The sequence below is a fragment of the Cavia porcellus genome, unplaced genomic scaffold (assembly GCF_034190915.1).
Source record: "Cavia porcellus strain 051 isolate PalLab524CR breed Dunkin Hartley unplaced genomic scaffold, mCavPor4.1 scaffold_31, whole genome shotgun sequence".
Taxonomy (NCBI): domain Eukaryota; kingdom Metazoa; phylum Chordata; class Mammalia; order Rodentia; family Caviidae; genus Cavia; species Cavia porcellus.
Genome location: NW_026947514.1, coordinates 41,069,804 through 41,092,437, shown reverse-complemented (window position 1 = coordinate 41,092,437; position 22,634 = coordinate 41,069,804). Strand labels below are relative to the sequence as shown.

The 22,634-nt window shown below is 43.9% G+C and overlaps 1 long non-coding RNA gene across 2 annotated transcripts; it reads right to left on the bottom strand.

Annotated features, from left to right (window-relative positions):
- Positions 1-6,269: 6,269 nt before the first annotated feature.
- LOC134474181 (uncharacterized) lies at positions 6,270-15,108 on the bottom strand. 2 transcript variants are annotated; one of them, XR_010044836.1, is made up of 4 exons: positions 14,988-15,108; positions 14,830-14,900; positions 11,440-11,600; positions 6,270-6,532 (listed from the first exon to the last, which is right to left on the bottom strand). It is a non-coding gene; the product is annotated as an uncharacterized LOC134474181 (long non-coding RNA). The 2 variants fall into 2 exon arrangements; XR_010044837.1 differs by lacking the exon at positions 11,440-11,600 and having other exon boundaries at positions 14,988-15,107.
- Positions 15,109-22,634: the final 7,526 nt, after the last annotated feature.

The window sequence follows — 22,634 nt, the reverse complement described above, 5'->3', positions numbered from 1 at the left end:
GCAGGGGGTGCCGGATGGCAGGGGGTGCCGGATGGCAGGGGGTGCTGATCACCTGCAGAAGGTATGGGAATGAATGAGGTGGTTACATAAGCAGATAACCTCAATCCCTCTGGCACTTTCCTAATTGGACCACTGGATGTGTTGCTGTTTAACCGAACATGAATTAATCAGCTTTCTTGCATCTGTAATCCACGGATGACTGAACAGATATATCTACACCACACTTTAAAACACTTCAACTGATTAACTACATTTGGTTGATGTTATAAGCACAAGATCATCCAAGACTTAGCCCTTAGAGACCAGATATCTCCAAACCTGATGGCTCCATTTATAAAAATCGACTGGGCTGCTTACTAAACATATAAAGATGTCTTGACAAAGGTATTTATGGAGTTTGTTCATTTATATGGTATGGTTTGATTTTTTGACACAAAGTGTTGTTAGATAGTTCAGGCTGGCCTTGAGCTCACTATGTAGCCCACAGCAATTTTCCTGCCTCAGCCTCCAGAGTGCTGGGATTACAGGCCCATTCCACCATGCGTGGGCTTTGCGGTTTTAAAAATTAGATCAGTCCTCAGACTCTAAAGTCAGTTAGAGGACTCCAGTTGAAAAGAAAGACTTCTGAAGAAAGACTTCACTTTCAAAGATCTCAAGGTGATTTTGGGGTGCTGTACCTCACCAGGGTAATTTGCGTAGCTGGGGAACCGGAACAGTAGGAGTCTTCCATGTCCTGGAGGGTGAGAAAGCTGAGCTGCACTTGAGTGTCTGCAGCCCCTAGTTCCATCCCCAAAGCCACGAAACCAAGAGCAAAGCGGCCCCAAATTCTATAAAGGGGAGTGGGCAGATTTAGTTTTCAAATGATGGAAGAAACCTAGTTAAAGAATACTTAATTCTGTCCACACTGTGCCAATGTGAGAGTGGCATCTTAGGTCCTTTATTTCTCTCATGCCCCATCTGTTCCTTGGTTCAGCCATGCACACAAAGCCAGGAAACCTTGCTGTAAATGTGAATTATTTTAGCTGATGTTTCTGGAGCACGGCGATAAATTAATCATGACGTCTGATCTGATTCACGGTCCTATTGTAGCCCAATTTACACTTCGAGTGTGCAGGGCTGAAATGTGATGCATAAAAATGCTGCACACATCATGGATTTTTCTCTTCACCGAGTTCCCTGCAAGCAGTGCTTTGGCCTCTGCGGGGAGCACCTGCCTGTGGCTCAGCTTGGAAACCGAGGGGAGGCTCTGAAAACCAATGCCTCTGGCCTGGGGGCGCCACAGGGCTGCTCCCGAGGGGGAGCAGCTAAACAGAGCAGCCCCAACAGCCACAGTCACTGCCCCACGGGGAGCTCCAAGGTCAGGACTCAGGATGCAAACTCAGCCTGGGCAGTCTGGTCAGGCACTTGACTGGCAGCCACGGCTCGGTTGCAGGCCCTACCTGAGCCATGGCTGTGTGTGCAGTGGCTCACAGCTGTGATTTCCATGGGATACATCTACTTTTCAAACTCATGCCACCCATCCAGTGGCTTTTCCCAGTGGTTTAGAGATTTAGTCATGTGGGAGCTTGGGATGGCTCAAATAAAAATAGTGATTTGAGCTGGTGGTGCTGCAGGCCTACGTCTACAAGGTAAAGGAGGAGGATGCAAGTTTGAGCCTCGCCTGGGCAATTCGCCAACTTAACCACAACCTGTCTCAAAATTTCCAAATTTTGAACATTTTAACTGACATGCTGGGCTAAGGTTGTAAGTACTGAGATGGGCCATCTGGCCAGGGTGCATGGTACCCACATCTGTGTTCTCCCCAGTGTACGGTAAAGTCCCAGAAAGGCCTCGTCTCCTTGCCCCTCACCATGTCCCTGATCCTTGCATTCTTAGTTTTTTGGTTTTCTGAGATGAAGTCTCACTAGGTAAACCAGGCTGGCCCAGAACCCCCTGCCGCATCCTCCAGAGGCGCACGCCACCAGGCCCAGCCATCCTTGTATCCTTGCCGTTATTCTTACTTTCTTTGCAGTGACCTACAGTGCTTTTCACATTTATTCATTCATTCATTTGAAAGTTCATTCATTCATTCATTTGAAAACTTAATGAACCCCTTGTTCATTAAGAGCCGTGTATTCGGTAAGCTCAGGTCCACTGCTAAGCAAGACATGCAGGAAGCTTGCCTGCCCACCCAGAATGGCAAGAAGCAGGCGAAGCAGAAGTGGGGATGGGGAGTGTGGGCCTGATCACGGCCCCAGCTAGGTCCCAGGAACAGGAGCCTTCGTGTTGACTTCGGAGAAGGCCAACACCTCGCTGGCACCCTACGTGAGTATAGTAACACAATTACTCAGTTGTCTCAAAGCAAAAGGCATGTCTGATGAAAGAGCACATGCTGGCAGAAGAGAAGGAAATTCTGCTTCCTTTGTGTGGACTAAGCTGGTAGAGGTGGCTTTGGCTACTTGTGAGTCCCTGGAAGGTGTGGGAATCTGATCTGGAGGCAGCGAGGAACCTGGGCTCTGGTCCTCCATTCCTCGGCACACTGGGCCACAGAAGGAGCCTGGGGCTCTGGGACTCAACGCCAGCCACATGTCATGTCTACGGACCCCACCATGCATTCTCGGGCTTTTTGCTTGTGGTTTTGTCTTGCTTTGTTTTTGAGATAGGGTCCTGCTAACCTGCCAGGCTGGCCTCTAACTCTCACGATCCTCCGGCCGCAGCCTCCCGCAGGCATGGCTCACTGAGTGCACACACGCCCCTGGCTGTCCTGTGGCCTCCTAACTCTCTCCCTCCTGCACAGTGCTCTCACTTCCCTCCTTACCCGGCTCCAGTCCGGTGCTGGAGTATTGAGTGTGTCCCCTCATCTCTGTCACAAGACCTGAGAGCTACAAACAGTGATGCCTAAGTGTAAGAGAAATCGTATTACCACCTCAGATAACTTTAGACAGGACTAACATGCACGTCAAATTTCTTTGCGGTCAGCTGCAACTAAAGCAATTTGTCGTGGCACTTTAGCCAAGCATCTTATCAGGTATATATTTAGGAAAATTTGGAAGTTAATACCAGAATGCCACATAAGGCCACGGTGAACAGTAGATGCAATTAGTGCTTCCACACACACTCATAACAAACTCACACATTCACACCCATGCACAATCAAATCGGTCATACACTTGTATACAAGCACCTACTTTATAAACGGGCATCTTGGAATCCTTCTGTTCTCTACATAGAATCCTCATTTTTAAAAATCCTTCAAATGAGTTTGGTACCCACTGTGGCAGGAGGCCCTACCTCAAAAGAGTGGTAAGCTGTAACAGGTTGAGGTACTGCCTAATCCGGTGCTAGAGTGCTCCCCTGGCATGTGCAAGGGCTTGGGGCTGATCCTCAGTGCCACAGTTTTTAAAAAATTCTATCACTGCTGTAGTGATGTTATACTCAGCCAAGATTATTTAAGGTAGTATATATACAGAAGAATTCTTAAAAATTTTAAATAATTATGCATCCACTTTAAGGTGTATTTTTAAATACAGTTTATCATATCATCACCTCACAGAAATTACTTCACATGTAAATAAATTTTAAAAAGTGAGTTGATAAAAAAAATACAGAGTTGATTATAATGCGTAAGGTTCTGGAATTCAACAAAAACAACATAGGTGCTAAAGAATGAGTGTGATTTAAGTAGAAAATTCACAGATGATTTAGGAGGGCCCAGAAAATCATGCAACGCTCAGCCTAAAGAACCCTGCACACAGCACTCCGCGTGCGGCTCCACTCCTCGGGCAGTGGCAGAGGACAAAGGGGTGCTGGAGCCTGCGGCCCCTCGGGAAACCCAGCCATACGGTTTCTCAGCAGAATACTTCGGGCTCTCGGCCCATCTGAGCTGAACGTGATCCTGGCTTCTGCAGGTCACAGCTCGCAGGCACTGGGAACACCCATAAATCCTCCCGTCAGGGCAGGAACGTTTCCCTAGAAAGTCACCCAGATCTGACAGCCCGGCTTTCCTGAGCTACGCGTCGCTTCTTCTTAACATCCCACCCAGGAGCCCACGGAACCGAACTTCAAGACTGAACGCGGATTTATATGCATCTTAAAAGAAGAAACGAAGCCGGACACGGCACGCACGCCTGTAGCCACAGCTCTCTGCAAGGCTGACGCAGGAGGACCTGGAGTTTAAGCCAATTCAGCCTCTTACTGAGGCCCTGCGCCAAACGAACAGCTGAGGACGCAGCTCGGACTGAAGGCCCTGGCACACACACACACGCACATACACACACGCACACACATACATGCACGCACACACATACATGCACACACACACATACATGCACACACACACACATACATATGCACGCACACACACACGCACACGCACACACACTCATACAGATTTTTTTCGGTACTGAGGCCTGCCTCTCTGGCCACGGAGCCACCCCAGCTGCCAGGCAGCACACAGCCCCTGGTACTCAGGGCTCCGCACTCCTGCTCCACGCTCACGGCCTCCTCCGTGGCCACGCCAGAGCCCCGTTCCCTGCTCTCGGGGGCTGCGCCACCCTCTCCGGGATCCCAGGCTTCGCCCAGGGCCTAGCTCGAGGGCTGCAAAGGCAGGGGAGGGGGTGGAGGGCAAGGAGGAAACAGGGGCCCCCCCAGGGCTCCCGCGGGCTCCCGGAAAAGCGAGGCCCACTCCCACGCCTGCAGCGTCCCAGCGGATGCGGGGTTGTTCCAGGTCTGTCGTGGAGACCCGGCAGGCGGCCTGGGACTTGCTGCCCTCCGCCCCTAGGTCCGCTCACACCTTCCCACCCTGGGCGGGAGGCCACGCCCCCCCGGCAGGGGGCAGCACTGCGCCCTGAGGCCGCAGTCCCCACCCGGGCAGAGCCGCCCCACCGCGGGCCTCCTGCGGCCTCAGCCTGGCTCTGCCTCGGTTTGTTATCCATAAATCGATACATTAGTAATATAAACCAGCGGAAATGTGTGAAGAGAATATAAAACGAGACATCAAGAGTACTTGGCACTTAGCATGCATTTGATAAACAATAGCTCTTGCTTTTGTTATGGCGCTTATTATTTTTAACAAGCAGAAGAGTTGTTCGTGTTGAGGAGAACCTTAGAACCTCTATCTCCTGACTCCCCCCTCCATGCCCTTCAGACTCTTCCGGTTCCTCCTGTGGGCCAAGGCTGTGAAGATGCGGTTGGGGAAGGGCTGAAGTTTCTTGGAAGTTAGTTGTTTCATACTCAGTCTCACCCATCACTGGTACACTGAGTGGATCAGATGTGCTGTTGGGGGGGGGGGGTACCAAGAATCTAACCCACGACCTCCTGTTTGCCAGGCAGGCGTTTGTGCCTCTGAGCTAACCCCTGGCCCCAGATGTACTTTTAAGCTATTCCTTAATATAATCGTGTCTGTTCTAATACAGAATGCACTAGTTCAAATGTTTAGTTTCTGTCCAAAAAATGTTGAATAAAACTTGATGTCCCACAGAGATTCACCCCATTTCTCTCCCAGAACAGGCCTGGGGTACAGATACCTCATGCTTGTGTGACTGGAGGCCCCTTCCAGAAAGATCAGGCGGGCATGCAGTCATTCAACACATTGTCAGATAGCTAGAAAACATATGTCTTGGGGAAGACGAGTGGCCCGGGCATGCAGGACCCCAGCACAGAGCCCTCTCTCTGTACTCTAGAAGCTGGGCACATCTCATTATCACACTGCATCATCTGTCTGTGGCCGGCATTTCCCAGGCTCCCCCAGCTGCTGAGACCGGGGCAGATCTTCCTGTGAGTCCCCACCACGTTTCTCGCAGTTAGGGTCTGATTATGGCTGTACATTTGCAAACTCCACGTCTTCCCCGCGAGGTTCTAATGCCGGTGTAAGTCAGCGGACACCAGAGCTCCCGGGGCCTCTTCTAGTGCCTTGAATGTACCTGCTCTTCCCCCTCTGCCTCTCTACAGCCCTTTCCTCTCTCCCTGCCCGTCCCTTGTTTCTATTAATGAAGTGTTGGTACATTGAGATAGACATAATGGTCACATTCATCACAGGGAATTTGCCCCTGGACATGATACACCTTGATTCTTTTTTCCCATCCCTCTCCCCTCCCTTCAATCCCACTCCCCTCCTTATTTACAAAGCTTTGTTTTCATTTTTTCTTCTTTCCTATTTTTTCTTTCCCCTTTGTTCCTTTCTTTCTCCCGAGTTCCCATTCCCATTTGAACATTTCCTATTTCACAATATGTATCATGCATTTTGGTCCTTATTTATACTTTGTATTTCTCACATCAAAGAAACAATGTGATATTTACACACGTATGACCAATTTATTTCACTTGAGTATTATCTCAAGGTGCATCCGTTTAGCTAGAAATGTCTTAAGCTTATCCTTCTTTTTGGCAGAGTAGTACTCCATCATATTAAAAAAAAACAACGTGTCTTCTTCATCCATTCCTCGGTTGATGCACATTTGTGCTTTCCCTTCCTCTTCTCTCTTTGATTACTCCCATTTGTGAAGTGAATGTGGCAGTGGCGGGAAGACCTGGCTTAGCTTCACTTTGCACAAACCTGGTCATGAAGGGAAAAAAAAAGCTGTGTGGACAGGATAGTTGCTTCTGGTCTAAGACATCTTCAGATGAGCAGAATGATCAAGTTGTGGCACAGCAAATCCAAGACATTTTGGCTCATCTTGGTGAATAATTCAATTAATTTGTATCCAATAATATCAGGACAGAGAAACTGATTAAGTCTCATTCTCCCTAACAGAAGCTTTTCAGCTACCCAAACATGGTGAGTTGAGGCACGCTGTGACATCACTGCTCGACCTACAGCTGCTTCATTTTGGGAAGCACTTAGCTTTCAACCCCCATTCCAACAGCCTTGTGGTTAGACTGGCTGCAAAAGAAATGAACAGTTTATAAAACGCAGTGAGAATTGTGGTATCAGGTGGCTCGGCAGACAGGAAAGCAGGTGTTGTTTGGCTCCCTCACACCACCTTTTTGCACCTCACAGTGTCCAGAAAGAGGGCAGGATGGATGCGCCCTACTGGCTCTGGTGCCCTGCAGCCTGAAGGACTCCTCCACCCCGCACTTGGGGGCTGAGGGCCCTGTACAGCACTACTGTAGGACTGGGGGGTAGGACTGGGGGTCGGAGAACCACCCTTGGACTTGATGTTCCAAGCCTCTCACTGTGACTGTGCATAATCCTGTCTCCTCATCTGTAAAGTGCAGATGGGGGTAGCATCTACTTCTCTGGAGTGTTAAGATGAAATGGGAGAAATTCCTACGTGTAAAGCACTCAGAACAGTGCCAGGCACCCGATACGTTTGCTGCAGTACGTAAATGACTGCACACAGATCACAGAGCACTCGAGTCCTGTCACGTGTGCACACACCTTAAAGGGGAGCGGCAAATGGGGCTGCCACCCTCAGTGACAAAGCCCGCCTCCCGGACGGCAGGAACTGCCCCCCCCCCCGCCACTGCCTAAGGTTCTGTGACTTCTCAAGCACACATGACAGTGTTCTGTGGAGAATCCCACCTCAGCAGGACACGCTGTCAACTTCCTTTATTTCTATTTCAAGGCAACATTGGTGGAAGTCAGGTAATTTCACAACATTTTGAATTATTTCTTGAGCTAGGGCATTTGATGGGGGTGAAGTTGAAACACCTACTATTTCTTTTAAAGTCTGGAAACCAGGGTGATTGCTTATTAATTATATTTTGTAGTATCATGGCATGCTGCACAAATAAAAACCTCTTTTCAAAGTCATTTTTAAGAAGAGTATTTGTTTCTTTTTCTGTGAAGCCATCTACCTTATATGATTGCTGGTTTCTTGACATGTGTCCTCTCATATCATGCTGGACCATAAACATTTTTGTACATTTTTCTAGGAAACACCTATGAAATAAGCACCTAGGAAATAAGCAAGATCTATACGTAGCAAAATATAGTCTTTTAGATTTTAAAAAGAAATTTATAGTTGGCTAAAACCAACATTTTTGGTGTTATTAGTAAAAACAGATATGAAAACACATGATGGTATTTGATTGCAGGCTGGATTGTAATGAGTAATCTAGCCCATTTTTGCATTTAAAAATTTTTTTTAAACAGAAAAAAGTAAGAAATAACAACAAGACAGTTTCAGAACAGTCTAGTAACAACAATCAACACAGTGCAGATTGCTCACAGCAGTTGTTCAGACACAGACATGAAACACCACGCAGGGAGCTACTAGCACCAAACCTTCCCCTCGGTGAAGCAAGGGAAAACAGCTGAATAACTATCTGAACTGTCTTGTGTTTCCATATATTTTTTCCCTTTCCCTTCCTTTCTCCCATCACAATTTTTCTTTTGCTTGAAGAGCTTCAACATCACTGGTCATTCAAGAGATGCAAATTACAACACTGAGATTCCATCACACTCCAAAAAGAATAGCTATTATCAAGCAATCAACCAATAGCACATATCGGCAGGGCTGTCAGGAAAAAAGGAATCCTTTTCCACTGCTGGTGGGAGTATAGACTGGTGCAATCACTGTGGAAATCAGTATGGAGATTCCTCAAGAAACTAGAATTTCTTGAGGTCCTACTCAACCAAGGTTTTCCCCTTCTTAATATCTTCCCAGAAGAATTAAAAGCATCATACCACAGCACTATATTCTCCCCCATTTTTATAGCAGCACAATTTGTAATTATCTAAATCTTGGAAGCAACCCAAATGCGCATTAACTGAAGAATGGATAAAAAAAGCTGTGGGTTTATATGGAATATTACTTGACCATAAAAAGCTCGAGTGAATGGATGCTGAAATAAACGACCCGCAGGTGCAAATGTGGTATTATCCCACTAGTGTGAGAATCTGGAAGAGTAAACAAAATCCAAACTGTGTAATGGATATTGTGAGTAGGAGAGAAACTCCATTTTCTCATTTCATTAACTTGTGAATTGGGTAAATGAAACTTTCCCCCATAATCTTCAGTACTGTTTGGCAGATAAGTCAAGGCATTACAGAAGGACGCAGTTTTCCACCTTTCTCAGTTATGAAACAGACGGTCCTGCGACTGCCTGTGTTCACAGCTCTGGTCACCTTGCCTGCCGGCCTCAGGACTGCAAACTGCTGGCCGCGCCTGGCTGCTGGAAGCCTGGCGGGGAGCTGGCCTCCCTCCCCAGTCCTTTCCACAGGCCACTGCACAGGTCCGGGAGCTGCACGGCCCTGGCTCCCTGGGCAATGGAACTGGTACCCCCCTGCTAACTTTAATTTCTCTGGGCAACAATTAGCGACTGGATGTAAACTCAGTAGGGGTTCGGACACCTTGAGTGGTACAGAAAGCTTCCTGCAGAGGCGGAGGTCCAGGAAAGCCAGGAAACTGCGAGTTCCCAGAGACAGCCAGGCAGGAGGAAGGCTCCTGGCCAGCGCAGGGGAAGCCGTGAGGCATAGGCACAGAGACTTAATGTGCTTCAAGAAAGGACATGAGATTGGGTCCCCTCAGTGGGCTTTCTGTATTACGGGGTGATTTCACGGCCAGCCAGGGAATGCCGGCCTAATGCGTGCAGACACTTCACAAGTTCTGTGATACCGTGCTCCTTACAGTTACCTATACTGTCACTTTAATCATGTATACTGCTCCACTGTACACCACAATTCATTGATAACAACATGAGTGAGCATTTAGGGTTTCCCTGGATGTTTTACTGTTACAAACTTTGCTGATATGAATATTCTTGTGTGCGTTGTCACATGTGCATCATTTCCCTTCCCACGTGTCTAGTAGCTGGGTCAACTGACACGGTATCTTCAACTTACTTTCAGGTCAGATTATTTCCCAAGTGGTTGTAAAAATTTACACTCCCGCCACTAGTGAGAAAGAGATTCCCATTCCTTTTCTTTCGTGCTGACACTTGGTTTGGCTTTAGCTTTGTCAGTGTGTGCAGGGTGAAATGTTATCTCCAATTTTCATTTCCTTTATAGCATTTTGCAATTAGAGACTTTTGTTTGGTCACCTTTCTTTCTCCTTGTAGTTTGTGCTTTTAAGAAACAGTTCCGTCATCAGATTATAAAGATAGTCCATTTCCAGAAGCTTTATAGTTTTGCTTTCACACTTAATTAAGTCTCTAATCCCCCTGGAATCTCCATTTAGAGGTATGTTTGAAAATGCCCTTCTCTCCCGTAGGACAGCATTGTTTGGTAACTGTTAAAAGTGAAAAAGCCTAGTGTAATCTCTGTGGAATGTTTAAATGACTAATTCCATCTTTTTCATGGTCACAAAACCACTTAGGTTTGCTATTTTAGTTTTCAGTCAGTTTTATGATTTACACTTTTTCTCAGAATCTGTCCATTTTGCCTGCATTTTCCAACACACTGGCTAACGTAGCGATAGTACCCTCATCATGCTTTTAATGCATTTTTGCATCTATAATTGTTTCCTTTTCATTCTTAATAATGCTTTTAGGTATTCTCTGTGTTTTCGGTCTTTGTGAAAATTTGTAATTTATGTCTTTTCAAAAGCTAACTTTTAGCTTTGTTGATTCTCTTTATTTTCTACTTGCCTATTACGCTGATTTTATTTTAAAGAGCAAAACAATAAAAATGATACAAAATTTCAAAACAAGATAGTAACAATGGTTAAAACATTGCATATTATCTTCAAAGCAGTTGTTCATATTACAAGATATAGGCATGAAAACTTGATCAAACAAAACAAGCACAAACTTTTCAGTGAACTAATAGAAATTAGTAGTGTAACTATACACGTATGTATGTAACTCCTATGTATGTATATTTTTCCTTTTTTTTCCCCCCGTCCTGGTTCCTTTTCCCTTTTGAACAGTTTCTTCCCATTTCACAGTAGCTATTGTACATTTAAGACCTTCTTTACTCTCAATTTCTCACACAGATTTCATTCATTTATGTTCTCTTAAAATTTTTATGCTTTTATTTCTATTACTTCCCTTTCTATCCTGTTGTGCTAATTTCTCATACTTAACTTTTCCTCTAATACGTATTAGAAAGCATGAAGTTTTCAGTTATTATAACTTTTCATCTGTGTTTTGTCATCCACTTTCAGTTCTGTTATAATCTCTTATTTAACCTGTGAATTAAGTGAGTTTCTGTCTTATTCTTCAATGCATCTTAAAGATCAAATTTCTCTCAATTTTTATGACATACACTTATTCAGATCACCTTTGACATTCCATGTGGTTTTAAGTTTAGCATATTTGATTCTCTCAGTGACTTTACCTAAGATTCAGAATGATGTATAAAAATTAATAAAACTTGCTAAGCAGGTAAACATAATAAGCTTATTAATTTGAGTTTGAATTCTCTTAGCTGTTCCATTATCTGAAAAACACAGGTCGAACAACAAAATGCACACACAATAGCAGAACACACTGGCACACAAGAGTGTGGTTGTTAGTTTTAGAAATACCTTGCTTAACACTGGAAATGTATCCATACAAAGCAAGGCACTCTGTTACCTTCGTAAACCAGCAGCTATTCTCCGACCTCAGGACTTACAGTGTGCAGACTCAGGAGGATTCAAGTCACCTAGGAATCTATTAGAAATGCAGATTCCTTCCTCAACAACATCCTCCCGGTGACCTCTGAAGTTTGGAAACATGCTCTCCAATACTCAGTGCTGTGGGTGTGGAAGAAAGGGGTTCAGTGACAACTCTGAGTTTGGGTAAGAAGTGCTGGTTGGGGGCTGGGGATTTAGCTCAGCGGCATAAGCACCTGCCTTGTAAGCAGGCGGTCGTGAGTTCGATCCCTGGTACCGGTAAAAATGAAAAAGACAAAAAAAAAAAAAAAAAAAGAACTGCTGGTTGAAGAAACTCAAAATGCCAGGGAGCCCTAAACCAAGAGCTAAACCTGAAAAGGCAGCTCTCTCTGTGGAGAGCTTTGCCTCACGCCCCATATTTCCTGAACTCTGGGAGGCTGAGGATCCCAAGTTCAAGCCCAGCCTGGGCCGTTCAGCAACATAACAAGATCCTGTCTCAAAATCAAAAGGAGCTAGGAATGTAGCTCAGTGCAAAGGCCCTCAGTACCAGGAAAACATAAACCACTGTGTGGTATACCAGTTAGGCCTTCACATGAGACACCACCAGTCACCCAAGTTTCCTTTTCTTGCAACACAGGGCTTTCTCCCAAATTGTCCCAAGTATTTTAGCTGTTGTGAGTCTCAGGCTCTCTCTCTCTCTCTCTGTCTCTCTCTCTCTCTCTCCTCTCACGTTCTCCTTCTCTCCCGTGCTGGGCATTAAACCTGGGTCTCACATGCTAAGCACACACACTCTTGCACTGAGTGACACCCCGAGCCCCTTCATAATTCTAATGTGTCTCGGTGGTGTCCGTGCTAAGATGACTTCAGGTCACCCAGGAGGCTGGGGACAAAGAGCGTGAAGTAAGTGGTGACAAAGGCTGTGGCGGAGTCTGTCAGAAAGCGGAGGGAAGTTTCAGGCAATGTCCCTTCTCAGCGTGCCTCTTTCCTAGATCCACACCTCCGCCCTGAGAGCAGCCAGGAGGAAAGGGAAGTGGACGCAAGTAAGGAGGCTCCTCGGTCTGCCTGCGGCTGGAAGCTTCCCTTGCAGGGTCAGAACCGATTTCTTGTGGGCAGTGAGCCCGCGTGTGTCAGCCCTGCCTCTCCGCTGCAGGATGGGAACATTAAGGCAGCCACAGACTGCATTTCAGCCGCCCTTCTACCAGTGTTCAAGAAGACAGCACATGGCAAGATCTCTAAACTGTGTGCCCAGTGGCTTGGTATAACTACCTTCCCTTCAAGGAGAAAGACTGCTTCTTGGGACTACAGAAGCACTCTCCATGGATCAGTGCTTTTTTTTTTTTCATGTGGCCAGGTATGATGCATTGTAAGCAAATGGTAGAAAAAATGTTACAAGTTTCCACTGATAAGTTCCTTAAGTCATGCGTAAAGACAGACTTAGTAAAAAGTTTTCTTTATTTTTCTGTGGAACCAAGCACTTCTAGACTTTTTGTGCCTTCCAAATGTTAGTGCAGTCAGTGTCACCTTGTCAATTATCAAATAATGATCTAGCTCCCAATGGTGATGTCTGCATTTAGATTGTTCAGGTGGTCAGGAACTCTTCTGTTCCTGGTTATCTGTCCAAACAGGAAACCTCTAGGGGTTTCTGCTCCAAAGTACCTCCTACTTTTTTGGTAAGATTATATGTTATCTTGACTAAATAAAGCCTGTAGCCATCAAAGCAGTGAATTGAGTTGTGCTGAGTATTTCTGTAGGTCTGACCACGTCCACCAACTCAGCGTGAAACCAAAACCCATTTCATAATTGGCGCCTAGAAAAATAATGTTTTGAGGGCGGCCGGGTGGCTGTAGAGAGCTATGTTCCTCGGTCAGCTGGTGGTGGGGTAGGCAGCTGCTGCCCCTGCCCTGCTCACTGTGCCCACACCAGCCACAGCGCCTCCCAATCCTCTGCATCTCTGAGGCAGCATTTTTGGATTACAACTTTGTACCTGTCTCTGACCCTGTTATGAGAGTCTGAGTAAATTTTCCTTAATTTCAAGTCAGAATTGCAATCATGATTCCCTGGCTTGAGTTCTGGGGGTGCAGCTCAGAAGTAAGGCACCTGCCTTAGGCTTGACACTTAGCACTGCCAGGAGCGGGGAGAGGGGGTAACTTTCCTTACTGGAGGTCTAGCACATCCTGGAGTTCTTTGCTTCTAGAATCTTCCCATAATATTAGGTCACAATATTGCATATGACCCAAAGCTTGTTTCTCAATTTTGAGTGAGACAGAGAAACTGTCTACATTTTTTGCTTAGCAGTGAAGTTCTAATCTTTGTGTTGCTTCAATGGTCATTAGGAATCAAGAGAAAAGCTCCTGGAGAAAAGTTCAATGTTGGGAGACTCAGTGACTCCTGACTTCCGGCAGGTGGATAACTCTGCTGCCTGCATGAAAATGCTCACTCACCCACTGTCTGTCTGGCCTTGGATAGGTTAATTACTTTCTTTCTACTCCAGCTTTCATGGCTGTAAAGTGAGGCTAAGCATAGGAACTGCGCATGTCTCGGGGGGATGAGAATTAATGGGACACCAGCATCTGCTGTATTGGAAACATTCGATTTTAAGCTAAATTTATGAAATCATTCACACTGATTATAAAATCTCACAAATCCTCATTTTGGTATATAGGGTAGCTTACTTTTTCTCTCTCACAGTGCTGGGGATTAAACTCAGGGTCTCATGCATGCTAGGCAAGTGCTCCACAACTAAGTCACCTCCAGCCCTAGCTCAGCATTTTTTGGGCGTGTGGGGTACCAGGCATCAAACTCAGGACCTCATGCTTGCCAGGCAGGCGCTGTGCTGCTGAGCTGTGAGCTACATACCAGACCCGCAGCATTTTTTAAAAGGTGAAATTTCCAAGCACTTTACTGAAAACAAACTTTGCAGTGCTTAATTGTGGTGGATACCTCATACATGTCAAGAATGCCAGAGCCAACTGACCCAGGTTTTCTTTACCTGAATTCACTTCCGAGAGGAAAGAACAAATAGAGAATGGCTGACTCCTGGCAGCCTTTTTTCTTCTAGTGGCAGTTGGGATTTTTAATCTTCACATTCAGAATCATACTTGTCAATCACCCTCCTTCTAATTACATTTACCTGACATTCATTTTAAGAAAATAATTTGTTTGGTCCAAAGTGGTTGCATATTTATCCTCTGATTAGTTAAGAACCCCATAAAAAAAAAACCCCTCCTTCCAGCCTCTGTGAAGAAAGCAGCCGATTTCAGAGTAATTAGCCCTGGAGGTGCAGGTGTGTGAGACACCTGTCTCCTCGGCCTTGCCTTCCACGCCTACCGAGGGGCCACCCTTCATCAGTGAGTTAAAATAATTAACTTACCCTATTGGGAGCAAAACCCAAGGACCGCTGAGGGCAACAAGTCTCCTTTGCTCCCTTCTCTTAGATTGAACCTGAAAAATAAAAAGACTCATGGGTGGTCGACAAGCAGGCCAGGCAGAACCGACTTCCCTTTAGAAGAAAAAGAAAAGAAGACAAACCCAAGTGACAAGGAAGACATTGTCTCCCTCCCGCAGACTCAGGGACTTGCTTAAGTTTCGAATTCTGTGTTTGTTTTGTGACTGTGATTGCCGTGCCGTTCAGGAGCAGGGAAAGAGAAAGCCTATTTTAAGGGAGATTTATGTGAAGAAATAAAGCAATTGGGGAGGGTGATTTTTTCTGACCTGCCTTTTGTGAGTGTCTGCAATTTATATTAAATCTCAAAAACAGAGTCCTTCACAAGGGGAAATTGTGGAAAGTTGGGGGTTTTAAAAATGGGATAGTCCATAGCTAGGAAATCAAGACTACTTTTTTTTAAGTTTCAATGTGGCAATTTGATTCCATTTTGTCCTTTATATTTTGTGTATCAATTTGTTTCCTTGAGTTCCATTAAAATAGCTACTGTTGAATGTTATTTGGCATAACTAGAAAAGATTGGGAGGCCAGTTTTTAAAAAAATTTTGATAATTTCCCACACAAATTTAGGCATTTTTGAGTCTTTGATTGGAATGTAGGGTTTTTTTTGGGGGGAGGGAGATGTAAGGTTGCTATCAATGAGGGATGTGCTGAATTTAGAAGATGGTTTATATGTAAGCAAACTTGGGTGCATTCACGCCTCCCCACTTGTCTAAAGATAATTTAAGAAGGACTGGTCTAGTCAGGCTGGACTTCAATAAAAGCTTTTTTTTTTTTTTTTTTTTTTTTGACAATGCCCACTACATTGCAGACTGCAAGAAGCCAGGGGCTGACTGATGATTCCACCCATAATTCTGACCCAAAAATATCCCTTCTTCTAAAAATATATTTTTCTTATAATGCCTGATGTTTTTAAAAGTATTTTTCCCACTTGAGGGCAGGTCAGCCTTCCTAACACCCATCCTGGAGATGAGGCCACTAAATCATTAAGCAGAAGTGGCTGCAAAGAAGGGAGAGGGTCTGCTGATGGAAAGGACTTCGGTGGACTTAGGCAACTGGCCAAACAGAAAGTGGGAAACCTGGACTCCTGCACCCCTTCTAGCCCCGGAGTCCCCAGATCTGCGTGCTCCCAGAGCAAGGAAACTTCTACCCCCAGCTCCGAGGACCGCGTTACCGCCAGCGGCCAGCAGGTGCCAGAGCAAACCGTGCTCGAATCCAGCACGGTTAAATGATTTTAAACCATTTGAAAACGGCTTAAACTTTTCAATATTAATTCCAATATATTTGGCATTCAGGGTTTCATTAAAATACCAGAAATAATATAAAGACTTAGCTTCACTGTCAAACTAAACGCTAATAGTTTGCTGGCCTTTCCTTCCATTAGCAAACTGAGTTTTATTGTTTTGTTTCTTTCCTACTCCGTTTTCTTCGCAGGGCGCTATTTAGTCGAGAGAAGGGCTGGCTCACTGCTCATCTGAGCTGCGTTCTGGTTGAGGAACTCTGCCGTCGCTAGTGGGTATCTAAGTCCAGAATGTCTTCAGAAAGGCGCTCACCTCGAGGCCCGGTTCCTGGCCTTTTGCTGGTCTGGGGGTTCTACGTCCTGCTCCCCCAAGCTCAGACCTCTGCCAGCAGGTGTGGAGAGCCTCCCTCCACTGCTCAGCGCCACAGATCTGTAAACTGGGAGCTCCCCAAACTCCTTTGTCTGACGTTTGCTTCAGCTGTTTCTACCAGTCCTTGGCAAGCTCCAATAATAATTGATTAAAAAGGATTTTCAGGGCTGAAGATACTGAAGGAGCTCTTGCTTGGCGCACTAAGGCCCTGGGTTTACTCTCCAGCCACACACACAAAAACGCACGTGCACATGCAATGGGGAGGCTGCCCATCCAACATCTGCAGAAAATTTTACCTGAAATACAATCTTATATATGCTATTGCACCCATACATATATTTTAATTTCCATAAGTAAATGTGTTGCCTTTGCATACATGTATAGATATTTACATATATTTGTTTATGTATCAAATCTCATTGCAGTGAATTTCACTGAATTATCCAACTCTATATTGTCTTAGAATTTTGCTGCCTCAAATGTCTTAATTAAATGAAAGCAAAAGGGTCATGAGATAGGCACTAGTGTACCACCTAGAAACTGAAGATGTTTTATCCAACTTGTATGTGTTTGTTCCCTTAGGTTTGAGACAGGCTCTCACTGTGTAACTCGGTGGGCTTTGACCTCATAGTCCTGCAGTGCAGAGGTTACAGGCATGTGCCACTGCATCCAGCTTTGAAGTTCAAGTTTTTGACATGACAGTGGCTATGTGTTCATGAGCATCTATAAATCAATGGATTAAAGAGAATAGCATGTTTAAAGTGTACACGTTAATATTTATTTATATTTGCTTTCTTTTTTTCACAAAAAATTTCAAATAGATTTCCAGAGTTACAAGTTATAAATATTTTAGCTACAAATATTTTAAGACATTTACCTGCTAAGGTTTAATTAACATAACTGATGCTTCTAGAATTACACAATATTTTTGCTGATTAAATAAAGGTAAATGTTTATAGTATAAAGTTAGTGATTTATCTGCACTGCCTTTCATTCACTTCAGTCATCACCTGAAGAAGGGGGCTAATTTAGCATATCTCAAATCCTGTTACAGCATTGTTGCTTTTCAAATAAATTCAAAGGAACCAAGCAATACAAGAGAATCTACCAGCAAGTTTGTTGATAGTAATTTTAGAAGTTATTTTGCTTTTCCCTGAAATTGCAAATTCCATTTCATATCCATAGTAAACCCTTTCTATGCTGAGTTTTCCCATGAACATGTGCACACACACCCAGGCATACACACACGTACACACACACACACAATTTCACATAGATCCTGACCATCTCCTCCTGGGCTGTTGGGTGGGAACACAATACTACACTTGACTAAAATTTGCTTAAAAATGCACTTTTTTTTTGCTCTTTCCAACGTTATGGTTTTTATAGATTAAGAGATGCAAGCTTTCTTTCCTGTTTCATCCTAAAAGCCCAAGGATCAATGCCAATTGGGGACTTAGATATCAAGGCAACTTTCCCAGCTGTGCTCTAACTGTTCTCTATTGTGCTCTCTACCATGAAGTTGGTATCGTTTTTCTGATTTCAGGGAAACCTATGCGAGCCATTAATTGTGTCTCATTATTAGTCCTGGCTCTTCTTTTCAATCCTGGTATGTGTGAATGCTTCAAGTAAAATACAACCGATAAACAAAACAGCAGTGTACTCCTTCATACATTGTTCATCCAGCAAAGAATAGAAGACTTCATATCGGCCACTGCACTGCAGGGCCTTCGGGGTGATTCATTTAAAAGGTCCTTGACGTAGTCTGCCACAGTGCCATTTCAAACCTGAATACTGGTGTAACATAATGAGAAGGGCAACAATTATGAATTCTTTCCATTAAATAGTACACAATTTTGTGTATCATTGCCCAATACTAACAGAATAAAAAGTGCTGCTATAGCAAAACTGGGGAGAAATTTAGAAAAATATATATATTGCCAGGAAAACTTCTGAACAGTTTATTAGTAAAGCAACATTTTGACCTGTCTTATCTGCAGCCTGGATTCAAAGTGAAGAATCAATGAGCTAGTATTTGAAGTATTTTCTAAATCTATGGTTTAAAATGCTAATTTTGATTGAAAATTTGATAAATGCTGTTTCCATATTGAAGCCAAGGGGATTAATTTCTAAATGATATAAATATTACTTATTCAGGGAATCTTTATAATCTCTAGAGGCAAACCATGACTATACAGGGCAAACTCTGCAACCTTTCACAGCTCTACCTTCAAAGTCACTTGGTCCTTTGTTCAGATGGAAGGACCACAGTATAAGAAATGTGAAGTCCATCAGTGATTGACTTCAGGCCTCTCTCAGTAACAGCCACCAGAATTGGAATACTTTTATTGGACAGCAATTTCTGAAAGAAAATACAATTGCATTGCAGAGAAAAGCTTCAAAAATGGCACAGAACATTAATTTCATATGATGAAATTTTAAAATTCCAATATTTAAATAAAATTCCAATAATCTTTAAAGATTTACCTGTGCTTACAGATGTTCATGTGATCAGTAGTTTCTCATTGTCAGGGTTTTGTGGTGACTCACAGCACTGTCTGCCCTCCATGCTTAGGGATCCACATCTGTGTCCAACCACGCATGGAACACATTCTAAAGAAATTACATCCCTCCTGAGTGTATATAGATTTATTTCTTGTAATCATGTTCTAAACCATAAAGTGTAACAACGATTTCCACAACACTTACATTGTATAAGGTATTATAAGTATGAAATTTAGAGGTGATTTAACACTACAAGAGGGTGTATATAGAAAATATGCAAATACTATGCTATTTCATGTAAGGAACTTGAGTATCCATAGGTTTGGGGGAGAGTCCTAGACTGATCTCATGGATGCTCAGGGGCAATTGCACTGAGCATTTGCGTGCATCAGCATGAATTTATTTTAATGCTATATAGGTCATACAGAGTGAAGTAAGTTTTATTCATTGCAAAAACACAGAAATTTTAAAAAGTGATCCCCAAAGATAACATTGTGATCGGAAGACATCTTTTGACAATTACCACTTGATTTTTGGTAACATATTCATTGTACAAAAAATAGTGGGTATTTGGGGAGACCCATGAACTGAAATCACACTTTCTTGTATTGAAAAAGGTTAATTAGGAATTGAGCTCAAAGTTAGGTTTTGAAGGTCAGCTGCTATGCTCGTGGGTCCTGTGACCCTGTCTCAAGTAATCACAGCATTAACGTACCAGTTATAGGCCTTCCTCTCACTTGATGACATAATCTCTTTAATTGGCGTTGGGAAGCCTGCGTGTGAAAGAGCCGTGGAAAACACCTAGAGACTATAATTTTACTCTCCCCATTCAGAGGGCAAAAGAAACAAGGCTTAAGAATGTACCAGAGACTCATTACAACCCAGGGCTGTCAACACAAAGCCCTCACAGTTTCCACCAAGGGTTTTAGGAGTGATCAATTCTGTTTAGTTCTAACTTTGGCTGGTGAACTATTAACCTTTTCAGAAGAACTGGCGAATGCTACATGTCAGATAATCTTCAGTGAGAAAGCTAAGAGGGTGGATAATGTGACTTAACTGATTAGACAGAAATGAGAAGATAATATTTGCAAAATTATTAAGTGGGCTCCCTGAAAGAAACTACTGGAGTGAGATGTGCTGCCTTCATTTTCCCAGTCCTTTACACAATTCTCTTTTAGAAATCCACGGCTCATCACAAAGACCTGACGGGCCCAGGGTCACTGTTTCCCCAAAGTTCTGAGGCTCAACTCAGGAGCCTCAGAGATATTAGACAAACACTCTACTATTGAGCTACATCCCCAGGCCTTTTAAATTTTTACTTGAGACACTGTCTGAATGAGCTTCCCTGACTGGACTCAAGCTTGCAATCTTGCTTCAGCCTCCAGAGGAACAGGGGTTACACGCATGCAACATCACAGCTGGCTTCGAGTCACAGCATACAGGAAGAGCTTCTCCTTGCAGGTCAACATTGTTGTAACTGCTTTCTGAATAGATTTTGCAAGTAAAGAAGAAATCTGCCATGGTGTAGCCTTTGAAATACCATGAAACTTTTGCAAAAATGTACCTTGGAAGCCAGGAGCAAGCAAAGGGTTGTTTGCTGAAATCATCAGCCTCAATTTAACAGTGGCTTATTGCAACACAGAGTAGCAATTGGTTCTCTTGTTCAAAATGCTAGCCCTAGTTTTAATAAGTAAGTAGACATTCAAAACCACTTATTTCTAGTACAACATCAGAATAGGAACCAAAGGACTTCCAGGCACATGGTACACACCTGTAATCTCAGTCACTTGGACGGTTGAGGCAGGAGGACTGAAAGTTTGAGACTAGTCTGAGACCCTTAATGAGACTGAGACCCTGTCTTAAAATTAAAAGGCTGAGGATATACCTCAGTGCAAAGGCCCTGGGTTCAGTCCTTAGTACCACTGAGAAAGAAATAAAAAGAAAGATGGAAAGAAAGAAAAAAGGAAGGAAGGAAGGACCAACGGATCCTAGAAAAGAGGAGGAGCAAAGCTTAGGGCACAAATTCTATTTTAATAAAATTATAAAATCTCAGAAGCCTCTCTCTACTGAAATGTAATGGTAAAAGGGCCATTTAAAAAATTCTTGGTCAGTGATCACAGAATATTTAAGTATATTCTCCCTCTTAGAGCAAAGGAAGGAGTGAGCTCTCTTCCTTTTACAAGGGCTTTTGGCTGTCAATTAAAGTAGTGCCTGGATTTAGACTATTACGGTCTTGTTATCTATTCATGACTTTCCCCAAAATTAGGTAATGACCTAAGCTAGAAGTACTATTCCTGGAATGAATGCATTTTACCAGATCTTGTGTTGGGTGCCATCAGCAATGTGCAGATATAGTGATGTGCCCAGCAGAGATAGGAAATCCTCATTTAAAACTGGCTCATCATACGTTTGATATACCAGAGCCTCCTTCCTGTGCTTTGACTGAACAAAACTTTGCCCTGAGGGCACGGAAAGGCAGCGGAGGGTATGGTATAACAGGCAGGCTGGCAGGGGCTCATATTTGGAGGCAGCACAAAAAGATAGGAATATATGCCTGCCTCCTATGAAACACACTGGACGATTGCTATATTGTGTGATGACATGTCTTTAATCAGATGCGCAGTGCAGTATGTACTACAGATTAAATATCAGCATTTGCCATCCTAAGGAAATAGCAACTTTCACTCTGAAGAACTTCCAAGTCTAAAAATGGCCCAGTTTGCCGTCATTCAGACTTAGTCAACACCACTAGTTTACTGATAAGCATGATAGCAACACGCATATGTCTAAGCTATTTGCCTCTTCTCAGTCTCTTGGTCAACTGAGTGCAACCTCAATAATATCAAAGGTTCACTGTACCCTGAAAATTAAAGTATGATTTTTCTCCCTGAACTGTTCAACAAAGCCAACAATGTTTTAGTCCCATCTGCATTTTCTACAGAATCCGAGCTCCACCATCTAACTAAAATGGTAATTTACAATGAGGAGCTGTGTTGATTGTTATCTGGGAGCATTCCTTAGGAAGAGGAAGGAAGAATCACAAGACTGACCTGTAGCTGCCACTGTAACCCTAATGGTCCCTAATGGTCCCTGACTAAGATCTCAGTATTTTCCCTGCAGAAAAGGCTCTGCATCTGGCTCAAAAGCTCTGTGTGATGTTATGCTCGTGGACTTCTTCAGCCTCCTGCTCCCATCATCTGAGTGACCCTCAGTCACTCAAAGCTCCATGCTCTTCCTCATTTTAAAATCTTCGAGAATGTCCTCTCAAGAATTTCTTTTCCACCTGGACAATCACCAGCGCACATCCTTTAGGCCAGTGTTACTTAGCTTGGGTGTCCTTTCCCCAACAAATTGTTAATGAGTGAGGGGAACACTGCCCTTGGTCCTGAGGACTGCACACATCACTCCAGGTATCCCTGTCATCCCTGTGCCAAAGTATCCCAGCACCTTTATTCTATGCTGCAAATGTACAACTGTCCTCTGCTTCTCTTGCGGGATGTGTGTGTGTGTGTGTGTGTGTGTGTGTGTGTGTGTGTGTGTATGTTTTAACCTCTAGATCTTGGGATATCTAGAACACTACTTGGTATAAATAGGTGCTTTGTGGTCACCTTATATTAT